At 35.2% G+C, this 11,940-nt stretch overlaps 1 pseudogene; it reads left to right on the top strand.

The window, feature by feature from the left end:
* Positions 1-1,902: 1,902 nt before the first annotated feature.
* On the top strand, positions 1,903-11,591 carry LOC131528340 (complement factor B-like; annotated as a pseudogene).
* The last annotated feature ends 349 nt before the right edge of the window (positions 11,592-11,940 follow it).

The raw sequence follows: 11,940 nt of genomic DNA on the forward strand, positions 1-11,940 counted from the left end.
CAAGCAAAAATCTCAATTCAATCTTAAAGTAACCTCGTTTCTGTCTAGGAGAAAAATTTGAAATGTTAAAGAGCTAAACCCCCTCCTTCTCACTCTTCCCTCTGGTTACCTTCAATGTCATTTATCCACACCATTTCAATCAAAGACAATACATGCATTGTCATATTTGAAGTTGTTTAATGTAGACAGTGTCTTATTATTACACAATGATTTAACAGAAGAAGCCACAACCTATATTTACATGCATGCAAAAATGGGCTGTACAAGACCAAATCTGAATGCAAAGCAAAAAAAAAAAAACTGGTCGTGTTAACATTTCTTTAAAAAAGGTATTGCTCTTATAGTAAACATCTTGCACTTGTAAGTCCTTTCTAGTGTGTTTGGAAAATGTGGTGTATATACAATGCTGGACATTGAAGATAAACTTAAAAATTTAAACTAGTAACCCTTGATATTCTGAAATGTTTATTGCTATTTAAATGACGTAGTATTTACAGTATTAGTAAAAGTTTAATGTTTCTTCTAAAATAAAACTGAAGACATCTTAAGCCAAAGCTGATAGCTCAATGAGAATCACCCCTTAGTATCCTGAGCGTAGAGTAACCTCTGTCAGAGCCCCATTGCAATCAAAAAGCAACCTCTGAGTAATAAAACATTTTTATAATAGAGTCTTGCAAGAGATTACAGCAAGAAAATAAAGAGATCTCCCATGTTTCTCACACGTTTCTCTCCCATTATCATTTTGGATTCCTTTCTTTCAGAACTTTCTCATGTCTCGGTTGTGTCTTTTATTTCTCCTAAGGATTTTTAGGAGAAACATCTGAGACACTGTTGAGACTAGAATAAGAAATGCGTGAGAATCACAACTAAGTCTCCTGTGGTTAGAAAGAGCAACCAGTGAGCAATAAAATATTCCTGGAGTCTTAAAATGGAGTCTTGATAGAGATTGCAGCAAGACAATAAAGATATATTCTCTGTTTCTTCCACCACATTCTCAGTTTTGACTCTCTTTTTTTCTCAAATATTTCTCATGTCTCATTTGTGTCTAATTCCATTTCTCCTAAGGAATTTTAGGAGAAACATCTGAAATGCTGTTGATACTAAAATGAGAGATACATGAGAGTCTCATCTAAATCTCCTGAGCTGAGGAAAAGCAACCACTGAGCAATATATATTTTCCTATGGGTGACCCTTTCAGCCACTGCTAGAGAAACTGGTCATTCCAAATCTGTGATTTCTTGAATATTGCAGGTTTACAATGACACTAATTCATTCAAGTCCCCCCAAAAGGCTGGTCGTCTACGTAAGACAAATGCATGAGAGGACAGGATAATGCAGAGACTCTCAGTGGGGAATCTCTTGCCAGCTGATAGCTAAACCGTGTAAGGATCTGTTTAAGAGAAGTGACCAAACCTCTCATCAGCAGAAAGAATCAAATGGCTACGCTAACTTTTGCTGAGTTGCTGTGTTGTGTGGAGAGAGGAGAACTGGGCCAAAGTTCATTTTAATGATGAGGGAAGGTTAATTTTTTTGGGGTCAGATGTGAAACATTATGTTTGAAATCGAACTGGGGAAAGACTGAAGCCCAAGTGCGTAAAGTCAGTGAAAGGTGGAGGAGGAAGTCTCATGGTTTGGAGGATGTTTTCTGCAGCAGGAGTTGGGCCTTTTATACAGCTACATGGCAGAGTGAATGCAAATGTTTATCAGAACCTCCTTCAGAAACATGTGGTTTCTTCCCCTCAAGCATCTTCCAGTCAGCCTGCAATTTTCATGCAAGAAAATGTCCCCATCACACTGCAAAACGGTTAAAGCGGTTTCTTGAAGCTAAGATAATTGAAATAATGAAATGGCAGGCCCAGAGTCCTGATCTAAACCTGATTGAAAATCCTTGGCAACAAAGTTATGGCTAAGAAACCCACCACAGTTACCAAACTATGGAAGAGACTGGAAGGAGAGTGGACCAAGATCACATTGTGAGGAACTAGTGGTGTCCTGCAGTGCAGATGAGCTGAAGTCATTCAAAGCAAGAGCCTCTACACTTCCTACTAGTTTTTGACAGCTGTAACTCTCCAAGTTTTCAGCTGTAAATTTCTTTCATGCTACAGTGGTTATTGTTCTCTAATTTTGATCAATGTGTTTTCCACAAAATAAAGGTTTTTGTTGACATGCCTTGGTTATTTTGTCAAACATGTTAGTAGAACAGTGGTATACCTACAGTTAATGTTCCCTCAAATTTTGAGTAATGAAGATTAACAATATTTCAGAGAAAAGTATTTATAGTTGTTCTCTAATTTTAATCTCCATTGTATAACGGTCTACTGATAACAATAATTATTTTGCTGCGTTTACCGGGAAATGGATTTTCTTTATTTGATTTGAGGTTAAACATTGAACATTGAATGTAAATAAAATTCTCCTGCTGACCTCACTATAAAAATGTTTTTTTTTAATCTCAGCTCAACTTGGAATAAACAGTATGGTAAGCAGTGGTTGAAATGGTTAATGCTTGCAATGGTATGTCCTCTTATTGCAGGTAGGTGTTTTTGCTTGTTAAGATGAACGCATTCTGAAATAATAGACAAATGATTTTGGCTTGTATCAAATGTTTTTCTATGGAAATAAAATAGCAACAACTGACAAAAGTTACTTTTGTCATATTTTTCATGGCCTCCTCCAATGATTTGTCTCCACTACAGGTGCTCCATCCTCGATGTCCAAAAGAGACAGCTTGTGTCCCAAAGGGAATCTAAACATTACTGGAGGGATCTTTGTTCTTTCTAACAGCTATTCGCATGGAAGTCTGCTAAGATACGTCTGTCCGAATGGATATTACCCATCAGTTCAGTCACGTCGTTGTCAGTACGGACGCTGGACCTCAAATACCAAAATCAGAAAAACCCCAGAGTGCAAAAGTAAGAAACAAGGCATTATTTTGTGTCATTATATCATGAATAAATGTTGGATTTATTTATTTTTGCTATAATCTTCTTCAGAATGTGTTTATTCATACATTTATTCTAGAGATCACATGTCCCAATCCTCGTGTTTTTGAGAATGGAGAGGTGATTCCATATAAAGCCAAGTATGTAAATGACACAACCACGTACTCATGTCATTCTGATTATACGTTCCGTGGCTCAGCGGTCCGTGTTTGCAAGCCGAATGGGAAGTGGAGTGGAAGCACACCAATTTGTGGACGTGACTGTGAGTAATCTCTATTACTTTGTAAATATGTAAACAGCAGTTTCTATGAACTAGTCTGATTAAACTGAAATGTAATTTTCAAATGTAGGTCCATGGGTCTTCACTTCCATTTGTCTGTTTATTACTGCCTCACAGCTGATCACTGTCCTGATCCTGGTGTTCCTCCTGGTAGCAGCCGAACAGGGAGCGTATTTAACATCGACGACAAAGTCACGTATCGCTGCGAGAGTCCATTGACCTTGATTGGTTCTAAAGTGCGAGTGTGTCTGGATGGTGGCCAGTGGTCAGGAACAGAGCCACAGTGTTACGGTGAGTCTTCTAATAGCTACATCAAAGTTTCAAAATATGTCTCAAAAATATGTTTTCTAAAAAAAAAAATTAAAAAAAAAATGTTGTTGGCCATTAGATTAATGTAATCATAAGTGGCTTTTCTGAATAATGTTGTTGTTGTTTTGTAAACACTGTACAGCTGATTTCACATACGACACCCCAGAGGAAGCATCAGAAGCTTTCAGCGGTTCTCTAAAGTCAAATCTAGCGATTTCTCAACAGTATGAAAAAGAAGGTACAGTACCTTTGTGAGACTTACAGCATTAATCACACACACACACACACACACATATACTTGAATTTGTGGTTTACGGGGACTCTCCATATGCGTAATGGTTTTTATACTGTACAAACTGTATTTTCTATCGCCCTACTACACCAACCCTACACCTAAACCTACCCCTTACAGGAAACTACTGGCAATTTTTGAATTTCATAAAACACAGTTTTGTATGTTTTTAAGTGTTTTGTTTTACGGGGACACAGGAAGTGTCCTCATAAACCATGTTTATGTTGTAGTACCCATGTCATTATACACATTTGTGTCCTTATAAACCACATATACCATTGTACACACACACACACACACACACCTTTTTAAAATCTTCATTATTAATTGCCATGCTCAGAAAAAAAGACAAATCACATCACATTTAAACATGAAAACTGTGATTCCTTTCTCAGTTAATCCGGGGATGAAAATAACTATGGATCAGGGTCGAAAACTTGATATACTTTGCCGTGGATGCATCTGGCAGCATAGATGAGAAGGATTTTCACAATGCAAAAACCACTATTAAAATGCTTATAGACAAGGTATGTCGATTGTCAAATCTTCAGAGGTTGCTGTTTACTTTAATTTAAGCATTGTTTTCAGGCTACTGATGTATTTTCTTTCCTAAAATCTAAAGGCAGTAATTTAATTGTTGTTCATTTTGATGTTAAAGATTCTGTAATAATAGAAATACAAATATTTGAAAAGGAAGAATACTATTGTGATAAACTGAATGCTCTCAAGAGTGAACTCGACTTTTAACCTCCTCACCATTGTCAGAAACCTCCAATACTAGCATTAGTGAGTTTCTGGAGGTTCTCCCACAATCCACTGCATATTTGCTGCATCTCAGTGAAAATCCTTCACATTATGGAAACATTAACTGCACTGAAATCCAGCATTTTAATCAGATAACAGACTACAGGTGTTGCACTGTAAAAAATGTCTGTGATTTTAACGGTAAAAAACTGTGAAAATGCTACAGTAAAAACCTGTTAAATGGTTAACAGTAAGTTCCCCTAATATACACGGTCAAACAATGTAATAGACATTTCAGGGTGAAATACCATTTTTGGAAGTGGAAAAAGAACGTAAAATTTACAGGGAAATTGACGTTCCCAGAATTCCCTGCATTGCATTTCAAATTTTGTTTGAATTTGATGTTTTTTCTTTGAAATGACTAGGTTTCTTCTTAGTTTTTTCTTATCAGTTATGTTTATTAGGGTCGTATGTTACATATAATGTTGTTAAATTAATGTTTATTGCAGTTTAATGAGTCTCACCATGATGGTGTTTAATGTTTGTGTGAATGACACTGTGCACCTTCTATATATGTTATTATTTAAAAGCTGTGTTGTGATGGGCTTTGGTTCATCATGTGACTTTCTCATCACCAGCTGCATTTGGTGGTTATCAGTACATTTCAAAGGTACAAAACAGATTTCAGTACTTCAATAGGTTGGTATATTAACTTTATATCAGTTAATGAAATTATGGTATTTAACTTTAAATTTAAGTTAAAACCGTAAAACCTAAAATGTTGCTACCGTGTATTTTACCGTAAATTTTATGGAATTTTTTTTACAGTGTGCTTACAGCTTTGAATTCTCAATGCTCTTTCCCAAAAGATTAGTTATTACCCGGTCTCCCCAAACTACGAGATCCTGATGTTTGCTACAGATGTTACACCAATAATCAGAATGAATTACTTCAAAACGGGGCAAAAAATTGGGCAAAACCCAAGCCTATTGGATATTTTTAAAGAGATGGACAATTTTACTTATGAGAGTAAGTATTCTGTTTGAATATCTCATTTTGAGTTTTATTATGTACATGGATACAATTAGATTTTTTTTTTTTAGATAATTATAGTACATTTAAGTCTAACCTGAGGAGAATACATTTATTTATTGCTGGCCAACCTAATAGTTAAAATAAAACAAATCTCATATTCTGTTTTTTTTTTTTTTAAATCCCAATTCATTTTCTAATTTTGAATTTTTAGATTAGATTTAGTCACTTGTTTCAATAACAAAATGTTCTCTGCTGACTGTAATATTCTGATGTGAAAAAACAGGAAGAGTTAATAAAACAGGTACCAATATCGCCAAAGCCTATTCAACTATTTTAGAGAGCATGCAAATAGAGGAGCTCAACAATGCAACGACCTTCAGTGAGACCCAACACATCATCATATTGTTCAGTGATGGTATTGACTTATCAGTATTTATATACAATTTAGTTTTGCACTTAATCAGTTTAAATTCTTTATCATAACAAATAAATTAATAAATTGATAAAATACCCATGCACAGTATTAGAAATAAATTAGAATAGAGATCAACTTTGAAGCGATTATTCACTGTACTTGATCTCATCTTACTTTATAGGTCAGGCAAACATGGGGGGGAATCCCAAACGTAAAGTGGACCAGATCAAACGTTTTGTCATTAAAAATGATATAAAGCGAGAGAAGAATCTTGGTGAGCATGTAATAATCATAATTATATTTTAAACGAAATTGCTTGAACTCTTAGTATTTTTTTAAACGTGTGTTTCATTAACAATCAGTATATTCATGGACAGGAAAATATACATATTTTTATCAATGATTTCATATTGATAGTTTGTCCTCCCTTTCCAGATCTTTATGTATTTGGAGTTGGATATGACGTGAATCAAGAAGACATAAATGGCTTAGTGTCAGAGAGGGAAGCTTAAAGACTTGACAAAGGTTCAGGAGATGTTTGACGACATGATTGGTACTGTATCTATATTTCACTCAAATGTGATATTTCTATAATTATTATTCACCTTCATTTTGTTCATGTTTTCTGTGGACCAAAAAAAAAGAAAAAAGAAATGACTGTAATGCTCTACAAAACACAGTTGCAATAACACTGTTTGGATGAATCGGTTTTGCAATTCCTGACCTCTTGTAATAATTCTTTACAATTTATTCAGTATTAATTGTTGTTGTTGTTATTATTAACCCGTTGTATTTGCTTCCTTACACAGATGAGAGCACCAGTGTAGGATTGTGTGGGATTGTGTGGGAAGGCTTGGAAAATAAACGCCGTGCATTTCCGTGGTTGGCACAGATTAATATTGTTGTGAGCATAGCCTTTTTTATCATTTTATTATATATAGAACTCACTAAAGTTAAAGGAAATATTTTCTCACACAAGAAGAAACATGCATGTTATGGCTAAAGAGTTGAACCACGTGAGCTATATGAACATCAGTCTTCTCTGCTCTTCATATAGCATCCTCCAAAAAGTTCCAATTGCATGGGGTCATTAGTTTCCTCAAGTTACATCTTGACAGCGGCTCACTGCTTCAAAGAGGGAGACACACCTGATAAGATAACAGTTAAACTTGAAAAAGGCCTGGGTATGTCCTGATATATTTTCAGACCAAAGAAAAACATGTTACAGGGTAAATCTTATTAATGATGTTTACATTTCCTTTTGCAGTTGTAAAAGTAAAAAAAATATGTAATTCATCCTGACTTTGACCTCACCGCAAAACAGGAATTGGGAATACAGGAATATTATGAATTTGATGTAGCTCTTATACAGCTGGAAAAACCTGTTGATCTCAGTTCTAATCTACGGTGAGGAGCACAGATCTTCAACGTGATGTTTCTTTAGTAAGAATATGAAAAAAAGAAGAAAAAAAGCTGAACTAATTAAATAACATCATGTGTATTTCTCTACAGACCGATCTGCATCCCATGCACCAAAGAAACCAATGCAGCTCTGAAACGGTCAGAAACTGAAGGGACGTGCAGAAGACATGGTAAGTCCCTCTCAGACATGCTGCATGCATATAACAATCATATCAGAAAGTATGAAACATAAAGTATATTAAACATGTCATACTGCTTTTATGCAATGAAACATATCTGATATGGATAGTGACAACAGTCCAAAAACAATAAAAAACATCACAATCAAGCTTGGAAAATATGTAATGATTTTTCTTATTTCTAATCTTATGTGTAGTTTGAACAGCTTAATTTATGTTGATTTATTTACATAGAGGCCGTCTATTTGTTTTAGGTGTCAGACCTCCTATATAGTGTTCTCAAAGTAAAATGTTCTCAAATTTTGTCAATATTTATATTTACACTAACATATAAATCAGCTAAAAGCGACAAAACTTTACCTTTGATTTTATGGATCATGAATTTCTGCACAACCATTTACTAGCACTTGAAATATCTTTCTGTCATTCATTAGAAAACATTATTTTAATCACTTATGGAAATTTAGTGATCAGCAAGCTAAAAACACTTCTTGGTGCACTATATGTTTAGTGGGATGCTTGTGTTGAAGATGCAAAAAAAGCACGAGGAATCGATGTGAAAAATGCCAGGGAAGCAGTTACAGACAATTTTCTGTGCAGTGGTGGTACTGAACCAACAACAGATGATGTTTCCTGCAAAGGTATGTTTGATTTTTGCCATCAAGACGGCAGCTTGTATTTGGTTCTAATCAACCTTTTAGATCATAACCTTTGTTGATAACATTTTAATCACTAGAGATCTGAAATAATTTATACAATTCTCATATAGTTTTTTTTATGTCTGCGTGACATTTTGTAACAGGTGATTTGGGTTCGGCCACTTATGTGAATAAAAAAGGTCGAGTGATTCAGGTGAGATTTCCCTTTTCTTTTGAAAACAGTATTGATGATATGGCTGTAAAGTCTCATGTACCGTGTGTTACATATTACAGGGTGAAATTAAAGACTAATTTGAGAGAAGCTGAGAAATGGGAACTTTTTTGATATCTGTAAAATCTTTGATAGGTTGGTGTCATAAGCTGGGGAGTGAAGGACATCTGCAAGGAAAAAAATACATTCACTTAAAATGCAGACTCCAGAGATCACCATTCAAATCTTTTCAGTGAGAAGATTATGGGATCAGATTGCCGCCTAAAGTATTGCAGTCACGGATAAAAAAAATAACAAGCGTGAAAACAAAATTTAAAAGCGCAAGTAAAAATATATTGCACAAGATTTAAAAACGAAAGCAAATTTTTTTAGAATAGCAAACAATGGTCACGGGTAGAAAAATAATAAGCGTAAATCAAAAAATGAATAACGCATTTTTTAAAATAATAAGCATGAATCAAAACTTTAAACACATTTAAAATCATATTGCACAAAATTGAAATATTAATGCAAAATGATCTGACTTGCGCACAAAATCATGTTTTCCTTGGTTATATTTCACTGTTTTTTTTCTGCTCTCAGACATTTTCTGCTCAAATTTTTATTTTTTTGTATGCTTATGCTGTTTTTCCCTTCGCTCTTGTTTCCACGTTCTGCGCTTGCTTTCGCAAATGTTGCGGTTAGAGTTTCATGTAAATCAGCGCGGGCTCAAGCCTCATTGGTCCACTAGTTCTTGATTGACAGCTCCTCCTCAGTCGAAGAGGGGCAGTGACGTCACTCCAACGCGCCTCTTTAGCTGCCGATGCGCAGCGTTCACTTGTACAGGTGAAAATGGATAACTGTCAGCTGGGAAACATCTTTCCATACAGGACACTGTGGCCAGTCACATGATTGTCTGCTTTAAATAAAATGAATTTTATTTACAAATTGATTCTTATTATTGTGTAAAATGTATTTTAAAATACTTATGTAAAATGAATTCTTATTATTCCAAGCATATTTTATAATATATAATCCTATTTATTATTTGATTATTTAAATCTCCTGTTTAAAAATAGGAAAATAGACCACTATAGTTTTATATAATTATACGCGATATATATCTGTTTATAATACACATTTTAAAATTTTATTGCATACTTCTGCCATAATAAAGACCCATTTCGAATGTTTACATGCTATTCTTCTCTTTCTGCTCCCAGTCGCTGTGGTGGAGCAGTTATGAAGTATTGTTTTTTTAAATACTTTCCAGCATTTCAGAAATAAATATGTATGCAAATTACACCGAAGTACAACGTTACCTTACTGTGTTCGGGAGTGCACAAAAAGGGTTTAAACACTGAATCGATTTTTCCTCGTAGACTCAGAGATGTGGAGTCAGATGGCAATTAAATTACCACACGACCTTGGTGTTTGTCAAAAAAACAGTAGATAATTCGGCCTGGGATTTTTACGGGAGTGGTGAGAGAAAAACACCGACATCCTGGATTCAGATGACATTAAAATCACCAACAACTACCCCCTGTAAATGGTGAAAATCCCTTACGTCCCCCTGAGAAACAATTACTGTAATTGTTTCTCATGTGAGAGATTTTGATTAACATGAATGACAGACAGCAGGAATAACAGGCAGCTTCGTCCCCTAGATCCCGATCCAATATACTGTTATATGCATTTTCTTTCTCAGCTGTTAACTTTCACTTAAAGGGGTCATGAACTGCCTCTGTTTTTCATTTTGTACTGTTCTCTGAGGTCCACTTATAATGTTATCAAAATTTTTACATAAAAAAACTAATTTGAAGTAATAGGCTATTTTCTGTCATGTTTTTGACCCCCCTCTTCAGAACGCTCTATTTGAATAGGCCTGGCCAATTGTAGACTCAGAAGTAAACGCCCACTCTTATGATTGGCTTGTGTATGTTTGACGGTTGCAATGATTTTGCCAAGCAAGACATGTTCCTGGATCAACATTTTTTAGTTGATCCTGGATCAACATTATTGTCCAAAACATAGACTATCCCTACCCCTAAACCTAACCCTACCCATATTTTATCCCTAAAATCATATGGAAATGATAGTTGAATAACAAGGGTGTGGAAGCACTGGCTGTAAGGCTAAAACTGATTAAATTTCATGTAAACTTATCCCTCAATTCTGATTGGTTGCTTGGAATGGCATGGTTGCACTTGGTGAAATTACGTTCACCATGTTTGACAGTTTACGTCCTTCACAGATGGACGCTGCTGTGATTTAGGTTAGAAATGCATAAATATTCAGTACAAATCAAACGATCTGTAATAACAGACAAAGTAATAGTGATCACATAATAAAAAGAGTTAGGCCCTCACACTTGTGTGTTGTGACATTACTGTCAGATCCAATATAGTCAGCAGCACAGCATCTGAAAATCCCATGTCGAATTTTTGAAAATCCCACGTCGAATTGTGCCTTGCTTGTAAACAAATCCATGATAAAATTAAGTAAACAAAGGACCGAGTTCTTACTGACGTGGTCTGGATCTTCATTAAAAATAAAGTTCCTCCACTCTTTCCTAATGTTGGGATCAGAAGGAAGGCAATGCAAATACTGTTTTTTCCCACAACTTAGCACTGCACAGCATCTTGTTGTCTTCAGAGCCATCTTTATCATTTTGGTTTCTGCATAGACCTGGTTTCTGCATTGACCATTGTCAAGCTAGCATGTATTCCAAAAACTAAGAAGAAACATAGTTATCTCAAAGAAAAAACATCAAATTCAAACAAAATTTGAAATGCAATGCAGGGAATTCTGGGAACGTCAATTTACGTTTTTTTCCCTGTAAATTTTACATTCTTTTTCACTTTCAAAAGCGGTATTTCACCGTAAAATTGTCTGAAATGTCTATTACAGTTTTTCACCGTATATATTAGGGGAACTTACCGTTAACCATTTAACAGGTTTTTACAATAGCCTTTTCACAGTTTTTTACCGTTAAAATCACGGTCAAAGACCATTAAGGTCCTATATAGAATTTTCAAAGCGTGGTTCTTTATGGAACCCTATAAAAAGGGTTCTATTTAGCACCAAAAAGGGTTCTGCTATTGTTACAAGCTGAAGAGCCCTTTTCTGGTACTGTTTAGAACCATTTTTCTTAATAGTGTACTGACCTGTTCCTCACAGAGACCTCTGTTAAGGAGGGCTTGCTGCTGTGGTGTCAGAGGAAGACAGGAATGTCAACGTGATTTCTGTTCTGTTCTTCCACATCAGGTGATTTCTGTTTCACTCCAGTTGACCATGGGGAAAGAACAGCATGTTGGTTTAATTTCACACTCTGATTAACCATTTATGGCTCTTGTCTGTGCATTAGCGCGTGCATGTGTATATCATGCTTACACTCTCACATAGAGCCTCTGCACAACACTCATTGTTTTGTTAATCATTTCCTTTTTAATATCATGGTATTTGTTGCAGTA

The sequence above is a fragment of the Onychostoma macrolepis genome, chromosome 21 (assembly GCF_012432095.1).
Source record: "Onychostoma macrolepis isolate SWU-2019 chromosome 21, ASM1243209v1, whole genome shotgun sequence".
Lineage (NCBI taxonomy): Eukaryota > Metazoa > Chordata > Actinopteri > Cypriniformes > Cyprinidae > Onychostoma > Onychostoma macrolepis.